Source organism: Staurois parvus, unplaced genomic scaffold (assembly GCF_062004578.1).
Source record: "Staurois parvus isolate SC_StPar_1 unplaced genomic scaffold, SC_StPar_1.0 ptg000243l, whole genome shotgun sequence".
Classification (NCBI taxonomy): Eukaryota; Metazoa; Chordata; class Amphibia; order Anura; family Ranidae; genus Staurois; species Staurois parvus.
In genome coordinates this window covers 9673565-9695336 of record NW_028318039.1, presented here as the reverse complement: position 1 = coordinate 9695336, position 21772 = coordinate 9673565, and positions in this window count along the sequence as shown.

Below are 21772 nucleotides of genomic sequence, written 5' to 3'. Positions count from 1 at the left end.
TTGGTGTTTATTTTTTGCATTACAAACAAAAAACCAGCAAAACACTTGAATAAAAAAGTTGAAAAGGTTCTTTGTTTCTATTATAAAATTTTGCAAACAGGTAATTTTTCTCCTTCACTGATATGCGTTGATGAGGCTGCACTGATAGGCAGCACTGATGGACTTTTTTAATTTTTTTTTTTTTAATCACTTTTAATTCACAGGAAATGCAAATATCCCCTATAACTTCAATGGGCATTGTCTTATATTCTTTTTTGAGAAATCTGGGCTACTGGGCTATAGAGATGATTGGGACCATTCTGGTCTCCAATCAGCTCTATGGTCAGCTAGCAGAAACACTGGCTAAAATCTCAGGTTCCCCCTATGGCTCGGGACTGCCCAAGAAGGCCGTGGAAGGCAGCGGGGGAGGGAGGTATTGTCTCCCACTGCTTGTAAAAGTAATCCTGCAGTTAATTAGCCACTAGGATTGCTTTTACATGAAAGCTGATCGGCAGCTGAAAACAATTATACCAGGATGATGCCTGCAGCTGTAGGCATTATCCTGGTATAACCACTCAAAGTCCAGTGATGTACCAGTATGTCGCTGGTCCTTGTTGGGTATATATGCTATGTTCTTTTGATTTTTTTTTATGCAGCCTGTGGACTGAATGAAAAAAAAAGAAAAAATCTCTGCCAAAAAGAAGTGTGTGGTATGCCCACCCTTAAAATATACCGCCCTGCATCCACGCACTTCTAATGGTGGACACACATTAGGTCACAGTTTGCCACATGCGCCAGTTCCAAGATTGTACAAATGTCTAAATAGTGGCATGCTTGAATAGAAATTGTCCACGTATAAATGGTACCCCATATGGAAAAAGCATGACACCAAGTCCCAAACTATCTTGCCACTGCTCCCCATGTAGTCTGGGCATCCGGGGGGCTCCATGTGACTATCTTTTCCCTCATAAAACCGAAACGTATAAGTATAGCCTGTTGCCCTCTCACAGGTCTTCTACATCTTGACCCCATATCTGGCACACTTGCTGGGGAGAAATTGTTCGAATGCAAGGTGGCCAGAAAAATTAATTAGGGACTCATCAACGCAGATTTTTTGCTGGGGAGTATAGACATCTGCAAATTTTTGATCTAGGTGATTTGCGAGGGGATGAATTTTGTGTAGCCAGTCAAATTCAATGTCACCCCGAGGATGACAGAGTGTATTGTCGCTCAAATGCATAAAACACATTATACTCTCATATCTATGCCTGATCATGGCAGCAGAGAACACGGACATATGATGAATCAGGTCTGTGGACCAATACAACTAGAATTCATTTATTTTAGTAATGCCCATGTTGAGGGTTAGGCCCCCCAAAAAATTCGGAAACCGTAATGGGTTTCCATGCGAATGGTCTGGCAAGGTTTGGCTTTTGGTTGGCGGCGATAAATTGTTGTGCATATAAATTGCTTTGATCCACAATCAACGCATACAGATATTCTGTGAAAAACAGCTCCAAAAATCAAGGGGAGTAGTTAAATTTTCAATTTCCACCTGAATTCCGGGTTGGGCAGTGAACGGGGGAAGTACAAGTGCTGCAAAATTTGTGGACTGCCAATCGGGATTTGCAAGCACATCCGGAAGGATATTAGGGACTCTACGGGCCTGTGTGCAAATTCTTAGTGGCTGCGGGACAATACTTGTGCTCGCCACCACACCAGCTTGTACTGCACTTATAGGACTTGCCACGTCACCAAGTGATACTGCAGTGCTGGTATTATTATTATTATACAGGATTTATATAGCGCCAACAGTTTGCTCAGCGCTATACTATAACGGGAGACAACACAGCAACAATACAGTTCAATACAAGAAGGTTAGGAGGGCCTGATCCTGGGAGCTTACAATCTAAGAGGCTGCATATGAGAGTCATCAAAATTTACCGGCAAGTGCTAACAGTGATCAGGCCTGATTCTGCGAACACTGTGGTTTTGTGTGTAGTATATCAAGTGACAGGGATCTACTGACACTGTACTTGCTGGGGGAGGAGGGGGGGGGTAAGCGTAGGGGCTAAACGCAGGTGTTGGCAGGTGCCGGGGCTGATCCCGTTAACGCTGCGTTTTTGAGGACGCTATACTAATGTGAACGCTGGCATAGTGCTGATCTGATCAAAGATATTGATCCGTTCAGACACTATACTAGCAATGGAAATTTATTGTGTATGAGCGTGTTGCTGGCAATCAAGGGGTTAAATGTGATGACTGGTGTACTGACGGGCAATCTGAAGCCATCTGGGAGGGGTGTGAAAACCAAGGGAGCACAAATCATGTATATATACTGTATATATATATATATATATATATATGTGATTCTGCGCACCCATGCCGCCCTGTAGCAGTATTTCTGCTATAGGGCGGTCAGGAAGTGGTTACAGATGTGGTTTGTGTTACGTCGCTGCATTATTTTAACTGACAATTGCGCAGTCATGCAACACTGCACCCAAATTAAATTTACGACCTTTTTTTTCCACAAATTGAGCTTTCTTTCGGTGGTATTTGATCGCCTGTGCATTTTTTATTTTTTGCGCTATAAAAAAAAAAGGCTGACAACTTTGAGAAAAAAAAACAATATTTTGGACTTTTTGCTATAAAACATGTCCAGTAAAAAAATTTAAAAATTTCAGCCAAAATGTATTCTGTGACATGTCTTTGCTAAACAAATCCCAATACGTTCTAAATTAATTGGTTTACGTGAAAGTTATAGTGTTTACAAATGGTGGGAAAAATACTGGTATTTTTTTTTTATAATAATAATTGCGGCAATCAGCGACTTATGGCAGTGATCAGCGATTTATGACAGTGATTAACAACTTATGGCGGGACTGCGGTGGACATTTTGACACTGGGGAGGAACTGACTTGGGGTCACTGACATCCCCAGTGACACCAATACAGTGATCAGTGGAAAAAAAAAACACTGACACTGTACTAATGGCACTTAGGAGGAAGGGGTTAAGTTTTTTATTCAATGAAAGGGTTAACTGTGTGAGGGGAGTGTTTTACTAGTGGGCGGGAACACACTGTCCCAGAAAGCTAATCTCTGCTCTCTGTGACAGTGTGTTAGGAGCTGGCAGGGAGCAGAGGTGCAGTGTAAACACTGCAGCCGTGCACTCTGTCAATGAGTGCCGCTAATCGCCGGGAGCCAGCGGGTAATGACCCGCCGGGATCCGGTGATGGACTCCCACTGCCGCCTCGCGTGCGCCCCCTACCTGCTTTTCTAAATGCCATTTTATTACGTGCTCTAGCACAGCAGTGCCACCCTGCCGTCGTATATACACTGCGGCAGGTAGGCAACAGGTTAAAACAAAAGACAGTAACAATAACTCTTACAAAAACATATTAAAGTAGAACTATATGCAAAACTTTTTTTGGATATAGCAAATTAGAGTTATAACCCCTGTCAGCTTTTTTTCACCATCTGTGTCCCATTGGGGAGATTTTTCTTCACTTCCTGTCCCATAGCCAAACAGGAAGTGAGAGAAAATACCTGCAAATTAAGGAAATTCTTTGGAGACCCAGGTCACCAGAACTATTACCTTTCTGGGGAAACCCCAGATTTGAGATTTTGTTTTACTTTCACTTTCAATGATAACCGTAAACATGACAAATACAGAGGGTGAATCTGCTTAATGGGGGCACAGACAGTAATAAAAACTGACAAGCATTCAAATCCCTCTCCTCTATATCCAAAACTGAAAAAAGTTTTGCCTTCAGTTATACTTTAAGCATAGTTTGACATGTAGTGGTTATTAAAATAGAGTGTTCAGTGTATAGCAAAATAGTCTACATATAAAAGTTATTGTTGGACCTGTGACCCACAACAAAAATGACAGGTGCCCACTCCACCAGGTCCTCTTGCATGACAAACCTCTAGGCTTGTTGACATGAACAGAGTTCGTCCCAGCTATAAATATCCAGTAGGGAAAGGAAGTCCTAAAGGTCACACATCACAGCAAAATCCTTTGAGGATGTGTATGACAACCTCAGCCTGGGCTCCAAGCAGGTCAGGTTGGAGGGCTGAGTCTGTCATACACCTCCTTACAGGGTTTTGCTGTGATGTTCAATTTTTAGGACTTACGGTTGGACCTATTATTATTATATTATTTTTATTATTATTACTGGGTTAAAGTGAGCAAAATATCAATTCTGAGAAGAGAAAACTTTTTTCAGCTTTCATCGGGTTTTGTACTTCCTAGATTAGGATTCAGGGTCCAGAGGCTTCCAATAGCTTTGGGAGGGAAGAAGTCTCTAGTCCTGTGTTTAGGTCTTATGGGAGACTGGCAGGCTGTGTATACATGTTTACACATCCTTTATAATCTTGTTCCTGATAATAGTTCAGGGACATAGTGCTCCATGCTGAAGTCAGGAGGTTCTTAGTCTAGAGGACTGAGTCAAAATTACTGAGAGGATCTAGCGAACTGAGAGAACTGAGAGAACTGAAATAACCTAGAAGAGAGGACTGTGAGAGCCCGGAACGATGGGAGAGTTGAGAGAGAGGCACATAAACAAAGAGGTGCTGTGTAAGAGGATCTGAGGAACCATACCAGAGGTCTAAGTCTTATGCCTTAGCAGTGGTGCTGCAGAAGTGAGCCAGGAGGCTTTGGAATTATTTTGTCCTTTTCCTGTTTTGCTTTAAACGCTGAATGAAGCGGAACCCCTGTGTGGTAAAGGATGATTTAAGGAACTTTATTTTATTTTTTTTAAGTAGTCTGACAAACTCTGAAACACAGTTCTGATTATCATGGATTCACTGGAAAATGCTACTGCCAATGAGTTAAGTTCCCCAATATCACATGTGTTTTCCACTTCATCAGGCACAATATCATTTGCAATCAAATGGTTGTGTTTACAATCAAATAATGATAGTTAATTTCCCTGAAATAAAAATGTTGGCTGCATAAGCATACATATTTATGCAATATTAGGTATGTGTATATAAAAATAAGGCAAAAGAAAAATCTTAGGCTAGTCAGATTATAGTTCTTAGTGCTCTTAAATTTTTCTGGAGGTAACAGTAGGTCCAGTATATTAATTGCAGCAGTGCAATGTTGAAACATTTTTGAAGGTAGCAGTTTTGGGCCACTGGGCACTCTGACACAAAAGGCAAAGATGCCAAAATCTGCTTCCCCTGAACTGAGAAGTGGAGCTTTCACATATGTGTTGGTGAGACCAGGGCAGGATACAGAAATGAAAGCTGCTGTCCACTCGCTGGACAGGATTTGGGTGTGTGTGTTTCATCATGGTTAAACCAATGTGATTTAGCCATTATGAGCATGGCTAAACAGAGCCAGATTTTTATTATCATAAACAAAATGTTTTCTTCCATCTGGGAACTAAAGCAGTCTATAACTCATCAAAGTACGCACTTTATTTCTACAATGTATCCCGTTTATAAAGACACTAAAATTTTGCTTCTGTCACAAAGCATTTTTTCATACTGCACAACCAAAAAATAAATCCAAATTTGAAAAGTTCACCTATCATCAGTTAAAAAAGTAAGAGGAGAAGGAGATGATATGAGAGTTAATAAAAACTGTTTGTGATTACTTTAAAGTTGAACTTTTATTTATTTTTTTTATTTTTACTATTTATATAGCATACTAATTTACAGTATTAATGAAGGCTGCAACTGATTAAATAAATACAGGAATGCATTGTCTAAAGCTAGCACATGAATCGGCTAAATTTTCACCCATGTATGGCCATTCCCATTAATGAGAAGTAAATCTATCGACTTGTCACTAATGGGACTGTTCAACATGCTGCAGTACTAATCTGTATATTCTGACAGAGTGGAGGTGGGGGTCAGCATAAAGTGACACAGCATGGCAGATTCCTGCTGAACCATCTGTGGGCAGCTTACATCTTTGTCTCCTGACCTGTGCATACCTACCACAATCTACTATAAAGAGCTCATATGTACAATGGGGGGCAATTTCTTTAAATACTTTATAACCAAAAGCACAAATTACACATTTAAAAACTTGCCTACCGGGCAAGGCCAATTTTCACTTTTCAGTTCTCTCACACTTTGAATGACAATTCTGCCATCATGCAACATTGTACCCATATGACATTTTAGCATTTTTTTCACACAAATAGAGCTTTATTTTGGTGGCATTTAATTGCCACTGGGGTTTTTATTGTTTGCACTATAAATACAAAAGTGCAAAAAATTTAAATAAATATATTATAAAATTTTGCAAACAGGTAATTTTTCTCCTTCTCTGGTGTGCGTGATGAGGCTGCAATGATATGCAGCACTGATGGGCACTGATAGGCAGCACTGATGGACACTAATGAGGTGGCACTGGTGGGCATTGATGAGGTGGCACTGATAATACTGCACTGATATGCTTCAATGATGGACACTGATAGGTGGCACTGATAGGCAGAACTGATGGGCACTGATAGGCAACACTGATGGGCACTGATGGGTAACACTGATGGGTGGCGCTGACTGGTGGCACTGACTGAATGACACCACTAACTGGCAGCACTGCTGGGCACTGCTGGGCATTGATGGGCGCAACTGCTGGGTGGCACTGCGGGGCAGCACTAATGGCTGGCACTGCTGGGCACTGATGGGTGGTGCTGCTCGGCACTGCAGGGAGGCACTGCTGGGCAGCACTGCTGGGCACTGATCATCAGGGCACTGGTCATATGACGCCCTCCCAAAACTGGACAACCATGCTGTAGCCATCATTCAGCTATAGCGTGGTTGACAAGTGGTTAATTAAAGCCCTTGTAACTATGTACTCATTGATTTATGGCAAGGTCAGACAATTGATTTGGCATACTGAAAATCTGGGAGCATGGTTCACCACAACTTTCAATTCTAAGATAAACATTGTTCATCTGATCTGTTCATTTTAGAAATTATTTAGAGGGCATAATGAAATATGTTGTGGCAGTCAAGGGTGCTTATATGGACTTACCAAAAATGTAGTCAACACTTTTGAAGTTGTTGCTGTTTAATACCTGCTCTTTCAGCAACAAGAACATACAAGTAATCACAGCATGCATGTGTTTACACACAATCTTCAATATTCAGTTGTTCCTGTCTGTCTAATCTAATTTACAATCCATGCACTACTAAACAATGACAGACTCTATGACTTCATCCAATTTCTAGGTGTGGTACATCTATATATGTCATGCAGTTGACGATGATGAATAAGTTCTTCCAAAAGAATATTTCAGGTTCATCCAGGAGTTTAAAAATAATTCCACATTTAATTTATTAGGATGGATTTACTGCATTTTGGTCTGTATTACTGGAATGCATCTTTTCTATTCTTATAACCTAATATGATGATGAAATTGAAGCCTAAGTCATTGAGGAGATTTACCTTTGTTGTCTGTCTATGTAATACCTATAAAAAAATGGTGGTGGGGGGGGGGGGATATGCTGCAGACAGTAAAGCACAAGCAATAATAATACTGTCCAAAGTTCTATCGCTCCTCCCAGCTAAAATGTATGCTGGAGTTGGATTTATTTTTTTGTAATAGGAATTTTATTAAAGACATTTTTACAGTATAAACATTGAAAAAAATGTACAGAGCATAGCAAGTGTATACAAGCTCACATTATGTCAGTACTAATTACTAAATCTAGTTGGTATTCCACAAGTACAACATTACAAAATTAAAACAATGCACATTATGCAGACATAGATAAACTTCCTCTAGGGTTATTCGATATTGCCCCTAAAATAGTTAGAGTTGGAGGCATAGTGTGCTTTTTCTACATACGCTTAAGTATATAAATGGAAATGAAGGGGGAGGGAAGTCGGGCTTGAACACCAGTAAAGAAACCTAAGACATAAAGGTATGCCTATAATTAAAGTACCCTGTGCCAAAACAGTGTAAAATATATGACTGAGACTAGAGAGAAATGTACATTGAATAATATCATTATTGTTATAATCCTATTCTTTAAGGAGGCTGAGTGTTAAGTTCATGTCCCAGGGTGATGGTCTTAGCATATTATCCCTATTTTGACATAAACAGGGAGGACTGAGCAAGAGTTCAGTTCAGCATCAAGCTTTTCGTTCAGATAAACATATTGGATATCAACTTTTTAACTAGTAATGTTTGGAGCATAAGGGGAGTTCCATTAATTGATTATTGAGCATCTGGCCACCAGAAGACAAACATGTGTCTATTTTGAAATTAGAGAGGTAGTTGGAGAAGTTTGGTTGAAGAAGTCCTTGTATCCAAAAAAAAGAGAAGAAATGGGTCATAAAGTGAGAGAACATGAGTAATTGAGAATGTGCAGTCTTACTTGATTCCAGAAGCTAGAAATGAATTGACAGGTACAAAGACAAACAAAGACACACTATGGGCATATGGACACGAAGGAGCTTAGTTCATGTTACAGGGGTTACCACTGATACTGTAAAATGGCAGCCCTATAGCAGTTTGTCCACAATATTGTCAAAAGGGAAAATCCTGGCCCATTTAGAAACATTCAATTCCTCTAGGTCAGTGGTGGGCAACCTTTTTTTTCAACTGAGCCAAATCTCGCCAAAACCATGATTGAAATTTATTTTGAGAGCCACATTTTTAAAACTGAAAATACATCTCCCATATAGTAATTCATCCCCCATAGTAATTCATCCCCCATATAGTAATTCACCCCCCATAGTGTAATTCATCCCCCATAGTAATTCATCCCCCATATAGTAATTCATCCCCCATCGTAATTCATCCCCCATAGTAATTCATCCCCCATATAGTAATTCATCCTCCATATAGTAATTCATCCCCCATAGTAATTCATCCCCCATATAGTAATTCATCCCCCATAGTAATTCATCCCCCATATAGTAATTCATCCCCCATAGTAATTCATCCCCCATATAGTAATTCATCCCCCATAGCAATTCATCCCCCGTATAGTATTTCATCCCTCGTATAGTATTTCATCCCCCGTATAGTATTTCATCCCTCATATAGTATTTCATCCCTCATATAGTATTTCATCCCCCATATAGTAATTCATCCCCCATATAGTATTTCATCCCTCATATAGTATTTCATCCCTCATATAGTATTTCATCCCCCCATATAGTATTTCATCCCCCCATATAGTATTTCATCCCCCCATATAGTATTTCATCCCTCATATAGTATTTCATCCCTCATATAGTATTTCATCCCCCTATATAGTATTTCATCCCTCATATAGTATTTCATCCCTCATATAGTAATTCATCCCTCATATAGTATTTCATCCCTCATATAGTAATTCATCCCTCATATAGTATTTCATCCCTCATATAGTATTTCATCCCTCATATAGTAATTCATCCCTCATATAGTATTTCATCCCTCATATAGTATTTCATCCCTCATATAGTAATTCATCCCTCATATAGTATTTCATCCCTCATATAGTATTTCATCCCCCCATATAGTATTTCATCCCTCATATAGTAATTCATCCCCCATATAGTAATTCATCCCTCATATAGTAATTCATCCCTCATATAGTATTTCATCCCCCCATATAGTATTTCATCCCCCCATATAGTATTTCATCCCCCATATAGTAATTCATCCCTCATAAAGTAATTCATCCCTCATATAGTATTTCATCCCCCCATATAGTATTTCATCCCTCATATAGTATTTCATCCCTCATATAGTATTTCATCCCCCCATATAGTAATTCATCCCTCATAAAGTAATTCATCCCTCATATAGTATTTCACCCCCCACAGTACTATCCCCCCCCCCCCTTCTAGTAAGCCAAGTCCCCCGTGTCAATTCACTTACCTTTTGCGTTCCTCTCGCTGTCTTCCCGCGCCGTTCGGGTCTTCAGGGCGGACTGTGAGAGGAGCCTAGCTCCCCTCCCCTCACGTTCGGCACGCTGCCCCGCCTACACACATCCTGACAGCCACATCCGCGGGCCGGATTAAAAGGTCCGCGCGGACTTTTGGGGCTGCCAACCGAGAGGAGGCAGGGGAGCGGCCGACCGAGAGGAGGGAGGGGAGCGGCCGACCGAGAGGAGGGAGGGGAGCAGGCGCCCGGCACACAGAAGAGCCGCATTAGAGTGGGTAAAGAGCCGCATGTGGCTCGCGAGCCGCGGCTTGCCGACCACTGCTCTAGGTTTTTGCTAAAGAGGCTTCATAGAGGAGGATATAAAGCTGAAATAGGGGTGAAGCTCCAGATGATCAAAGTACCCACAAAAATTGGTTGCAAGTCCTTCACAATATTTCCAGCTAGTTCAGAGCTAGGAGGAAACATTGGATTTCGTTGGACTTGAATGAAGCAAGAAATGTGAAGTGAAAGGCCCTTTTCTAATCTCTCTCCATGAGATAATTGTGTCCCACAAAATTATATTGTTATGTAACGTAGGGGATAGGGCTCTGTGTTTACAATGTGGGACCTTGCCGGGGACCATGGCAGTCCAAGGAGGTATAGCTCTGTAAATGCAATGCATGCACATATACACAGTACAGTGCCGTATATACAGTATGTATGTAGAACGTTTTGTAAAGATAGGAGGTCTTCAATAGTAAAGGGATTTCTGCAGTTGATACGGCAGACAAGCAAAGCTGATCATTTTAAAAAGATAACACCTCCCCAAAAAAGTAAGAGAGGGAGATCACATCATGTCTCCAATTCTCTTACAATTTTGGAAATTGCATACTGATGTACTGTCTATGTTACTGTATATGTTTAAAGAGTTTTTAATATGATATTTAATTATGCACAATGTGGGGGTAAGGTGAGAATTTTGAAGGTCATAACTGCTACTAGAAAATAGCTTGGATGCATCTCTCATAGAGTTTGTATTGATATGTCTCAGAGGGTACAGATAAAGCTGGATTGGGCAAAGGTGACCACAGTTTCATGTCTAATAGCAAACAGAGAACAAATAGCAAAGAATATTAAACAGAGAAATTGAGCTTTTGATTGTTTGCTCTCCATTAACACAATTAACAGGAATGTATTAGATGCTTGAGAGGGCTTTGCTTTCTTCCACAGTAATTAAGAGATGACAATGGCATCCCTGAGAGTGGTGGCCATTCAGACATAAAAGCCATGATGAAAAAGTCTTGTAGGCAGCCCTTAAAGAAAAGATTTCAAGTGGGATACAACCTTGTTACTGCTTATATAACAAAGAAAGGGTAGTATAGTTTTAGCCAAGTTGTGACATGTACGATATAACAGCCAAACAATTCAGGCACTAGAATATATGGTTGATATAAACATGTTGGGATCAGGGATCTCTGGGAGCCAAACCATCACTTCCAGGACTCTTGTTCTTCTTTACACTGAAGATAGTTCCTTATGACATTGACTGCATGTTTGGGGTAATTGCCCTGCTGAAGAATAATGTTTGGGCCAATCACACTCCTCCCTGATGGTATGACATGATGAATAAGTATCTGCCTGTATTTCTCAATAATGAGGACACCACTGATCCTGACCAAATCTCCAACTCCATTTGCATAAATGCAGCCCCAAATTTGCAAGGAACTTCTACCATGCTTCACTGTTTCCTGCAGGCTCTTATTATTGTACAGCTCTCCAGCCCTTCACAATCAAACTGCCTTTTGCTATAGCCAAATATTTCAAATTTTGATTCAGTCCAGAGCACCTGCTGCCATTTTTCTGCACCCCAGTTCCTGTGTTTTCATGCATAGTTGAATCACTTAGCCTTGTTTCCATGTCCTATTGATTTAATATGGTTTCCATTCTGTTTATTTAATTTCCGTTTTGCAACTGATAAAAATTATGAACACTTCTATTTCTGAAAGCATTCTTGATTTACAGCATTTTTTCACACCTGCCTAAGACTTTTGCACAGTACTGTATATCATACTTATTTAAAGAATAACCAGCCTATGTGGCATTTGAGCAGGTTTACAGTATGTGGTAGCCTACAATGGGGCAAAAAAGTATTTAGTCAGCCACCAATTGTGCAAGTTCTCCCACTTAAAAAGATGAGAGAGGCCTGTAATTGGCATCAACTATGAGAGACAAAATGACAAAAGAGACAAAATGAGAAAAAAAATCCAGGTAATCACATTGGCTGATTTGGAAAGAATTTATTTGCAAATTATAGTGGAAAATAAGTATTTGGTCACCTACAAACAAGCAAGATTTCTGGCTCTCACAGACCTGTACCTTCTTCTTTAAGAGGCTCCTCTGTCCTGCACTCATTACCTGTATCAATGGCACCTGTTTGAACTTATTATCAGTATAAAAGACACCTGTCCACAACCTCAAACAGTCACACTCTAAACTCCACTATGGTGAAGACCAAAGAGCTGTCGAAGGACATCAGAAACAAAATTGTAGATCTGCACCAGGCTGGGAAGACTGAATCTGCAATAGGCAAGCAGCTTGGTGTGAACAAATCAACTGTGGGAGCAATAATTATAAAATGGAAGACATACAAGACCACTGATAATATGCCTCGATCTGGGGCTCCACGGAAGATCTCACCCCGTGGGGTCAAAATGATCACAAGAACGGTGAGCAAAAATCCCAGGACCACAAGGGGGGACCTAGTGAATGACCTGCAGAGAGCTGGGACCAACGTAACAAAGGCTACCATCAGTAACACACTACGCCGCCAGGGACACAGATTCTGCAGTGCCAGACGTGTCCCCCTGCCAGTACATGTCCAGGCCCATCTGAAGTTTGCTAGAGAGCATTTGGATGATCAAGAAGAGGATTGGGAGAATGTCATATGGTCAGATGAAACCAAAATAGAACTGTTTGGTAGAAACACAACTCGTCGTGTTTGGAGGAGAGAGAATGCTAAGTTGCATCCAAAGAACACCATACCTACTGTGAAGCATGGGGGTGGCAACATCATGCTTTGGGCTGTTTCTCCGCAAAGGGACCAGGGCGACTGATCCGTGTACAAGACAGAATGAATGGGGCCATGTATCGTGAGATTTTGAGTGCAAACCTCCTTCCATCAGTAAGGGCTTTGAAGATGAAACGTGGCTGGGTCTTCCAACATGACAATGATCCCAAACATACCGCCCGGGAAATGAAGGAGTGGCTTTGTAAGAAGCATTTCAAGGTCCTGGAGTGGCCTAGCCAGTCTCCAGATCTCAACCCCATAGAAAACCTTTGGAGGGAGTTGAAAGTCCGTGTTGCCCAGCGACAGCCCCAAAACATCACTGCTCTAGAGGAGATCTGCATGGAGGAATGGGCCAACATACCAGCAACAGTGTGTGCCAACCTTGTGAAGACTTACAGGAAACGTTTGACCTCTGTCATTGCCAACAAAGGATATATAACAAAGTATTGAGATAAACTTTTGATATTGACCAAATACTTATTTTCCACCATAATTTGCAAATAAACTCTTTCCAAATCAGCCAATGTGATTGTCTGGATTTTTTTTTCTCATTTTGTCTCTCATAGTTGAGGTCTACCTATGATGCCAATTACAGGCCTCTCTCATCTTTTTAAGTGGGAGAACTTGCACAATTGGTTTCTGACTAAATACTTTTTTGCCCCACTGTATGTGTCCAGCCTATATGGAATTTTAGCAGGTAAAGTCATTTAATCAGCAGGGTGAGGTATTCTCCTTTGTGTGGGAGTAATTTGAGGCTTTGTCTTGAGTTTGGTCTTTGCTCTGCGGGTGCATTGTTGTTTGGGGAGGGGGCATAAGATTCGTCCATAGGTATAGATGAAATGGTTAGGATTTCCTTGGCTGTTAGGTTTTTAAATTATTACTGTTGGCTGCAAGGTAGCTGGATATGGAGAACAGCTGGGTAGGCTAGTGTGAAATGGATGTTACATAGTTGGCAAGGTTGAATAAACAGATCAGTTCATCCAGATCAACATGTGTGGGTGTGAGTGTATGAGTGTGTATGTATTTATATCTCTATCATTTCCCATATCCACTTGCTAAGTTGCACATCTAAGAGGTTTTTTTTATAATTTTATCTTTATTATTGACACTAACACCACCAACTGTGGAAGGGAAATCCACATCCGCAACACTCTATTTTAAGGTAAGACCGCTTCTCGTCCAACTTCATAGAGTGGCCACATATCTTAAGTGACCTGAGACTGAATAGTTTTCTCCCTATGCTAGATTCACCATTCATATTTGTAAATTGCAACCATATCTCCTCTTAAGTGTCAATTCTTCAAGGAGAATATGTATATTGTTTGCAGTCATTGCTCATAACTGATGTACTTCAGTCGCCGTATCAGGAAAAATAAAAACGCTCAATTTCAAGAGAGCTGCTCTCCAAGACTTAGACTGGGAGGGAATATTGGCATTAATGAACACAACACAGAAATGGGAGTTCTTCAAAAAGACTGTATGTGAACACACTGCAAAATATATTCCCATGGGCAACAAGTTTAAAAGGCTAAAAATCAAACCTGTGTGGCTCACGGTCAAAGTTAAAAAAGCTATAGATAATAAGAAAAGAGCTTTTATTAAATATAAAAATGAAGGAACGCTATCATTGTTTACTAATTACAAAGAATATAACAGAATATGCGAAAAGGAAATAAAAGCCGCAAAAATTTAAAATGAACGATAGATTGCAAAAGATAGCAGGACCAATCACAAAACATTCTTCAAATATATTAATAGTAAAAAGGTCCGGTTCAAGCATGTAAGCCCTTTACAAAATAATCTAGAGTGGGTGATTGGGGACAAAGAAGGCAAATTTATTAAATACCTTCTTCAGCTCTGTGTATACAAAAGGAGCATGGGGGAGCTCTTGTCCATAATGGGCATGGTATTGACACAGCTCCAGATGATCCGCATCGGCTCACAATTGATATGATCCAAAAATATTTAGACAGTATAAAGGTAAATAAAGCACCTGGACCAGATGTCATACACCTATGGGTCCTTAAAGAATTGAGCTCTGTCATTTCAAAGCCATTGTTTCAAATTTTTAGGGACTCTTCAATGACTGGCATAGTACCACTGGATTAGCGTAAGGCCAATGTGGTACCAATATTTAAAAAGGGGTCAAAATCTTTACCAAGTAATTATAGACCTGTTAGTTTAACTTCTGTAGTTGGGAAGATACTGGAGAGTTGTATAAAAGACCACATAGATGAGTTCATGCTGGAAAAAAAATATTTTAAGCAACAGGCAGCATGGATTCATGAAAGACAGAAGTTGTCAAACAAATCTGATTTCTTTTTATGAGGAGGTGAGCAAAACCTTGGACAAAAGGGTGGCGGTGGACGTGGTATACTTGGATTTAGCAAAAGCGTTTGACACAGTTCCCCACACATGGCTAATGTGTAAGGTAAAGTCTGCGGGCTTGGAAAAATCTGTATGTAAATGGATAGAAAACTGGATAAAAGATCGTATTCAAAGAGTAGTGGTTAATGATTCATACTCTGAATGTCTAGGGTTGTCAGTGGTGTACCCCAAGGTTCAGTGTTGGGACCCTTACTTTTTAATATATTTATAAACAATATAGGGTCTGGGATTACAAATCCCATTTCAGTCTTTGCAGATGACACCAAGCTGTGCAGTGGAATAACGTCCTTACAGGACATCTTCAACTTACAAGCCGACCTCAATGCACTGTTTAATTGGCAACTATGTGGCAAATGAGGTTTAATGTTGATAAATGTAAGGTTATGCACTTGGGGGCTAAGAATATGCATGCATCATACATACTAGAGGGCGTACAACAGGGGGAATCAATGGTGGAGAAGGATCTGGGAGTTCTGGTAGATCACAAGCTTAATAATGGCATGCCATGCCAAGCTGTGGTTTCTAAAGAGAGCAAATTCCTCTCTTGTGTTAAAAGAGGTATAGACTCCAGAGAGAGAGATATCATATTACCCCTGTACAAATCATTAGTAAGACCTTATGAAATATGCAGTTCAGTTTTGGGCACCAATTCACAAAAAGAACATTGGGGAACTGGAGAAAGTACAGAGAAGGGCAACCAAACTGATACGAGGCATGGAGGAGATCAGCTTTGAGGAAAGATTAGAGGAGCTTAATTTATTCTCTCTTGAGAAGAGGAGATTAAGGGGGATATGATCAACATGTATAAATACATGAGGACACAGGGGGCACTCTTTACATCTGAAGGAAAATAAATTTAATCTCCAAACACTGTAAGGTTTCTTCACAGTGAGAGCTGTGAAAATGTGGAATAGACTCCCTTGGTTTTGGCCAGCTCAGTGGATTTCTTCAAACAAGGCCTGGATTCTTTCTTAGATACACAGAATATAACTGGATATTAACATTTATAGATAAAGTTGAACCAGGGAATATCCGATTGCCTCTTGGGGGATCAGGAAGGAATTTTTTTCCCAGCAGGAGCAAATTGGATCATGCTTTGCTGTTTTTTTTTTTTTTTTTGCCTTCCTCTGGATCAACTGTGGGTATAGGATTATAACTTTTTGTTTTTTTAATTGTTAAACTGGATGGACTTTTGTCTTTTTTCAGCCAGACTAACTATGTAACTATGTAAATTACCCTTCCCTGGAATCTCTCCAGTTCTAGTACATCCTTCCTAAGGACTGAAGACCAGATCTAGGCAGAAAACTCAAGCTGGGGCTGAACCAGAGTTTTGAACAGTGGTATAATTATAGTCCTATCTCTTGAGTAATTCCCCTTTTTAATGCAATGCTAAGCCTGTGGTCTACTAGAACCCCCAGATAATTTCCCATCCTGGATTCTCCCAGAGTTTCTCCCACTATCATGTAGCTTGCGTTCCTATTTTTATTCCACAAGCAAAATCCAAATACACCATGTCTATTGGAATTCCTCTATTCAGATTCCAACTCACTTCCTCATAGACTGTTAAAATGTTAAAAGGTTGGTGTGGCAAGAAAGATTCTTCATAAATTCATGCTGGTTACTACTAATGATGCAATTTTCATCAGCAAATTTGTGGATGTAGTCCTTTATCATCCTCTCAAATAGTTTACATACTATTAATATTAGCTTGACTGGTCTGTAGTTTCCAGGTATGTATCTGAACCCTTTTTTGAACATTGGTACCAACTGGTACAATTCTGGTCATTAAGCTGTTCTTATAGATTAGGACTAATGAACTAGCAATAACCTGGGTAAGTTCTTTGACTCAGTTGTAAGCCATCTGGTCGTGGTGATTTATTAACTTTAAGTTTTTTTCAATATCCTTTGAACACTACACTCTGTTAGCCACACAGGGAACATTCAGTGCTTTGTACATAACAATACTGTCTTCTAATTTTTTTAGTGAAAAACAGGGAGAAGAATGTCACTGACTGTCCTGTATATGACCAATATGCTCCATTTTTGCCTTTATTACTATGAATATATTTAAAACATCTTATTTTACTCTCCTCCACTAAGTGTCTCTTGTGGTCTATTTTTGACAGTCACCCCTCAGTGTTATATTTTTTAAAGGATAATTTTTTCCACTTATTACACATTTTTAAGCTTGAATTTAGCCACCCAGGTTTGATTCTATTTCTTTTATGTTTTTTTGCCCAATTGAATACAGTGGTGGATGCCCTTAATTAATATGTCCTTTAAAGCACCCCCACTTTTCTTTCTTGTTTTTGTGTCTAAAATATCCTCCCTTAATGTTATGAAGTAGTTTGGTAAAGTTGGCTTTCTTGAAATGTATTGTTCTTGTCCTACCCTTGTGTCTCCTTTCCCTGTGATTTACAGTACGGTGAACTTAACTACCCTGTGATCTCTGTACCCAAGTTATCCCCTACTTCCACGCCTGCAATCAGCTTTGTGCTGTTTGTAATTATGGTAGTTTGTCAAGCAGAGCCATATTTCTAGTTGTGGCATCCACCAACTGATACATGAAATTGTCCTGCAAAACATTCAAGAAATGATGAGCCTTAGATGACTGAGCAGTTTCCTCTGCCCATTCAATATTTGGATAATTGAGGCCCCCATGATAATAACATTACCCTACCACACAACCATTTCTAACTGTGAATGGAGATCAGACTCCCCTTCATCCTTCATGTTAGGGGGCCTGTAGGATCCACCCACTATTCATTTCCCATTTGTTTTTTCTCCTTTAAGCTTCAACCAGAAGAACACCCTTGCTCCGTTAGTAACGTCATCCCTCGTATTTACTATCAAATTACTCTTGACATACATGCACACCCCTCCCCCTCTTCTACCTAGCTTGTCACTCAAATACAGGGAGTACCCCTGGACGGTGGAAAGCCAGTCATGTGACCTGTCAAACCAGGTTTCTGTTACTTCCATTAAGTAAAAATCCTCCTCATGTATTGTATCAGTGTATATCAGTTTCTCCTTGTGTGCTCTGAGGCTGCAATAGGATTCTGCCAGTGTACACTAATTGTTCCTAGGCATTCTAGCTACACTACTAACACTGACCACCGTAGCACCCTCTGATCCTTGCTCACTGAGTCGGGTCCATCCCCCCACTGCCTAGCTTAAAACTTTCCTTTAGCTTTTTAGCCATCTTCTCTCCTAACATAGCCGCACCATCCCCATTCAGGTGCAGTTCATTCCTGCTATAGAGATGGTAACTGATCGAAAAGTCAGCCCAGTTCTCCAGGATCCCAAAACTTTCCTTCCTGCACCAGTTCCTCAGCCACTTGTTGAGTTTCTTAAGCTTCTGCTGCCTCTCTGGTATAGCTTGCCTCAGAGGTCCTTTCCTTTATTATAGTCCTCAAGTTCCTGAAATATTTTTTTAGAATTCTCCATCTTTCTCTCACTTTGTCATTGGTGTCAATATGTATCATGACAGCTAGGTCCTCCCCAGGCCCACCAAACAATCTGTCCATCCTCAATGTGCCAAACCCAAGCACTCTGTAAATAACATACTACTTGAAGATCACGGTCTTTTGACAAATTGCCCTGTCTGTCATTCTAATAATTTAGCCCACTACCACCAGTATCTGTCTATCCTTGCCTTCATACTCACTAGATGAGTTGTTCTCCTAGGGGAGTCACTCTGCTCCATTAATGCCAGTGATTGGCTGATTTCCCCAACATCATGCAACCAGGTGTATTTGTTTGTATGTGTCAGTTCAGGACTGGCCTCTCTAACACATTTCCCTCTGTCTGTCACCCAAGTGACCTGTTCTAGTGCCTGCACCTCCGTATCTCCAATCACGTCTGTACTGGCCCCTACCAACATCTAACGAGTACGGTCCTTACTCCCTTTCAGGTTGAAGATGCTTTGCAGTGTTGCCAGTTGCTGCCTTAGATTCAGAATTTGGGTTTCCAAGTAAACAACTTGCTCAAACTTTGCACAGCTGTATTCACCCACAAACATTGATTTAAGGAACGTATACATTGCGCAGCATTTGCATGAATACATGCTACCCACTAACTTAATGGGGATAATCCAGGAAAAAATAGAAATTATATTTCATATAATTTATTGTTACTCTTTCTCTTAACTTTATTCAGTTCTGAGCACTAGTTCATTGCTCCCTGATCACATGGCCCTTGTTGTCCTCCCTTCTGATGCCGCTTGCTTATCACATGGCCCCCTGGTGGCCTCTCCTTCTACTCACTGATCACACAGCCTACAGTGTCCTCTCCACCAGATTCCACTTGCCAATTACCTGACCCTTTCTCTAATCACACAGCCTCCAGCTTCCTTGCTTGCAGTTCCTGCTCACCTGTCTGTCCCCTTATGTCCTCTCCCTATGCTCCTGCTCACTGATCACAAGGCGTACAAGCGCAGCACCACCCACTGCTTGGGTGGTCCTTGATTTACACTACCAGTTTCCCATTTAGCCCATGGCAGCTTCACTTACTGTATCCAGTGCCAGCCTGCCAAGTCTGCTCTTACTGTGTCCAGCATGTCCAGTTCAAGGCCACCCTCACTGTGTCCAGGGTGTCCAGAATCAGCTCACTTGTTTTTGTTGGACAAGTCCATACAGACTTTACTAAAGGCTTTGCATTTGCATGAGACCTCAGCAGAGTAGTCCACAAATAGTAGTTTGACTCCATCAAGGAACTGGTTTTGTGGAACCATTGTAGTATAGCTGCTATATCCACATAATTCAAGTACTTGACTATGAAAAGAAAAGTGGTGCTTTGTGATCAGGGTTAGGAGCTCCAAGTCTGTGGGCTCTTTCTAATGAATGTGTGCCTCTCAGACCTACGGCGGATAGAATGTGGCTGCTTGAGATGTAGCCCTAATGGTTTATTGTCACTCTGCACATCCTCTTCCACAGATGTTTTGATGGTGGATTTCAGCAGCTTAGCAACTTCAGCTACAATAGAGGCATATCCAGATCCTGCATCTTCCTCTGATTTAGCTGGGGAATGTAGTCTTGTGTGTGTCATCGAAGGCATTGAAGACCATCTTGGCTGCCTCCTCCATGTCAACATGAAGTGAGAGCCAGGACACAGAATGTGAGAAGCTCTTGGGCTTGTTGAGGAAGTGTTCCACTCCAGGAAATGGGGAGAGCTGAGTCAGTGCACCCTATGAAGAGGCAGGCTATGGACTTTGTATAAGGGTTTTTCCTCAGTTTTAAAGGAGCAATGTAAGGGTGCAGCCTTTACATGTGGCTCTAGAACTGGAAGCTGAGTTGAACTTTAACAGTAAAACAATGTTATGCAACAGATAAAGTATACTCTTATTTTTAAAAAAATATTTAGCAACCACTGCAGTCTAACTTATATGCCTGCTAGAGTATTCTTGTAACTGGAATTGTATCCCAAAAAATCCAGTATTTACAAAAACGGCCAAAAATATTGGCATCCCTGCATTTCTGTCAGATAATGCACCACTTCAACCAGAAAATTGTTGCAATTACAACTGTTTAGGCATTCTCATGTTTATTTATTTTGTTTGTATTGGCAGGACACAAAAAAGTGGAGAAATAAAAAGCCAAATATGACACATTCCATGCAAAATCCCAAAAATGGACTGAAAAAAATTATTGGCACCCTCAATTTAATATTTGGTAGCACACCTCTTGGTTAAAATAACTGAAATCAATCGCTTCCTGTAACCATCAATGTGTTTCTTACACTGGAATTTTGGACCACCATTCTTTCACCAACTGCTCCAGGTCTCTTAAATTGGAAGGGTTCCTTTTCCCAACTATTGGTTTGCAATTTCTCCACAGGTGCTCTATGGGATTGAGATCTGGACTCATTGCTGGCTAGTTCAGTACTCTCCAGCACTTTTTCTTAAACCATTTCTGGGTGCTTTTTACATGTGCCTTGGGTCATTGTTCTGCTGTAAGTCTCATGACCTCTGATGGAAACTCAACTTTTTGACACTGGGCCCTACATTGCACCCCAGAATTCTTTGGTAATATTCAGATTTCATAATGCCATGCACACGGTCAAGACATCCAGTGCCTGAAGCAGCAAAACAACCCCAAAACATCAGTGAACCTCCATCATGTTTGACTGTAGTCTTTTCTTTAAAGGTGTCATTTCTTTTTCTGAAAACAGTAAAATGATCAGCTTTATCAAAAAGCTGCAATTGTGTTTTGTTTGCCCACTACACATTCTCCCAAAAGGATTTTGGTTTCCTCAAGTTTTTTGGCAAACTCCAGTCTGGCTTTTTTATGTTTTTGTGTCAGCAGTGGGGTCCTCTTGGGACTCCAACCATAGCATCTCTTTCATTCAGATTGAGACATATAGCGCAAGCTGACACAGTTGTGCCTTGTGCTGAAGGCCAACTTGAATTTGTCTGAAAGTTGATTGAGGTTCTTTTTCCACCGTTCGAACAATCCTTTGTTGCAATCTTTGATCAAGTTTTTCTCTTTCATCTACATCCAGGTAGATTAGCTAC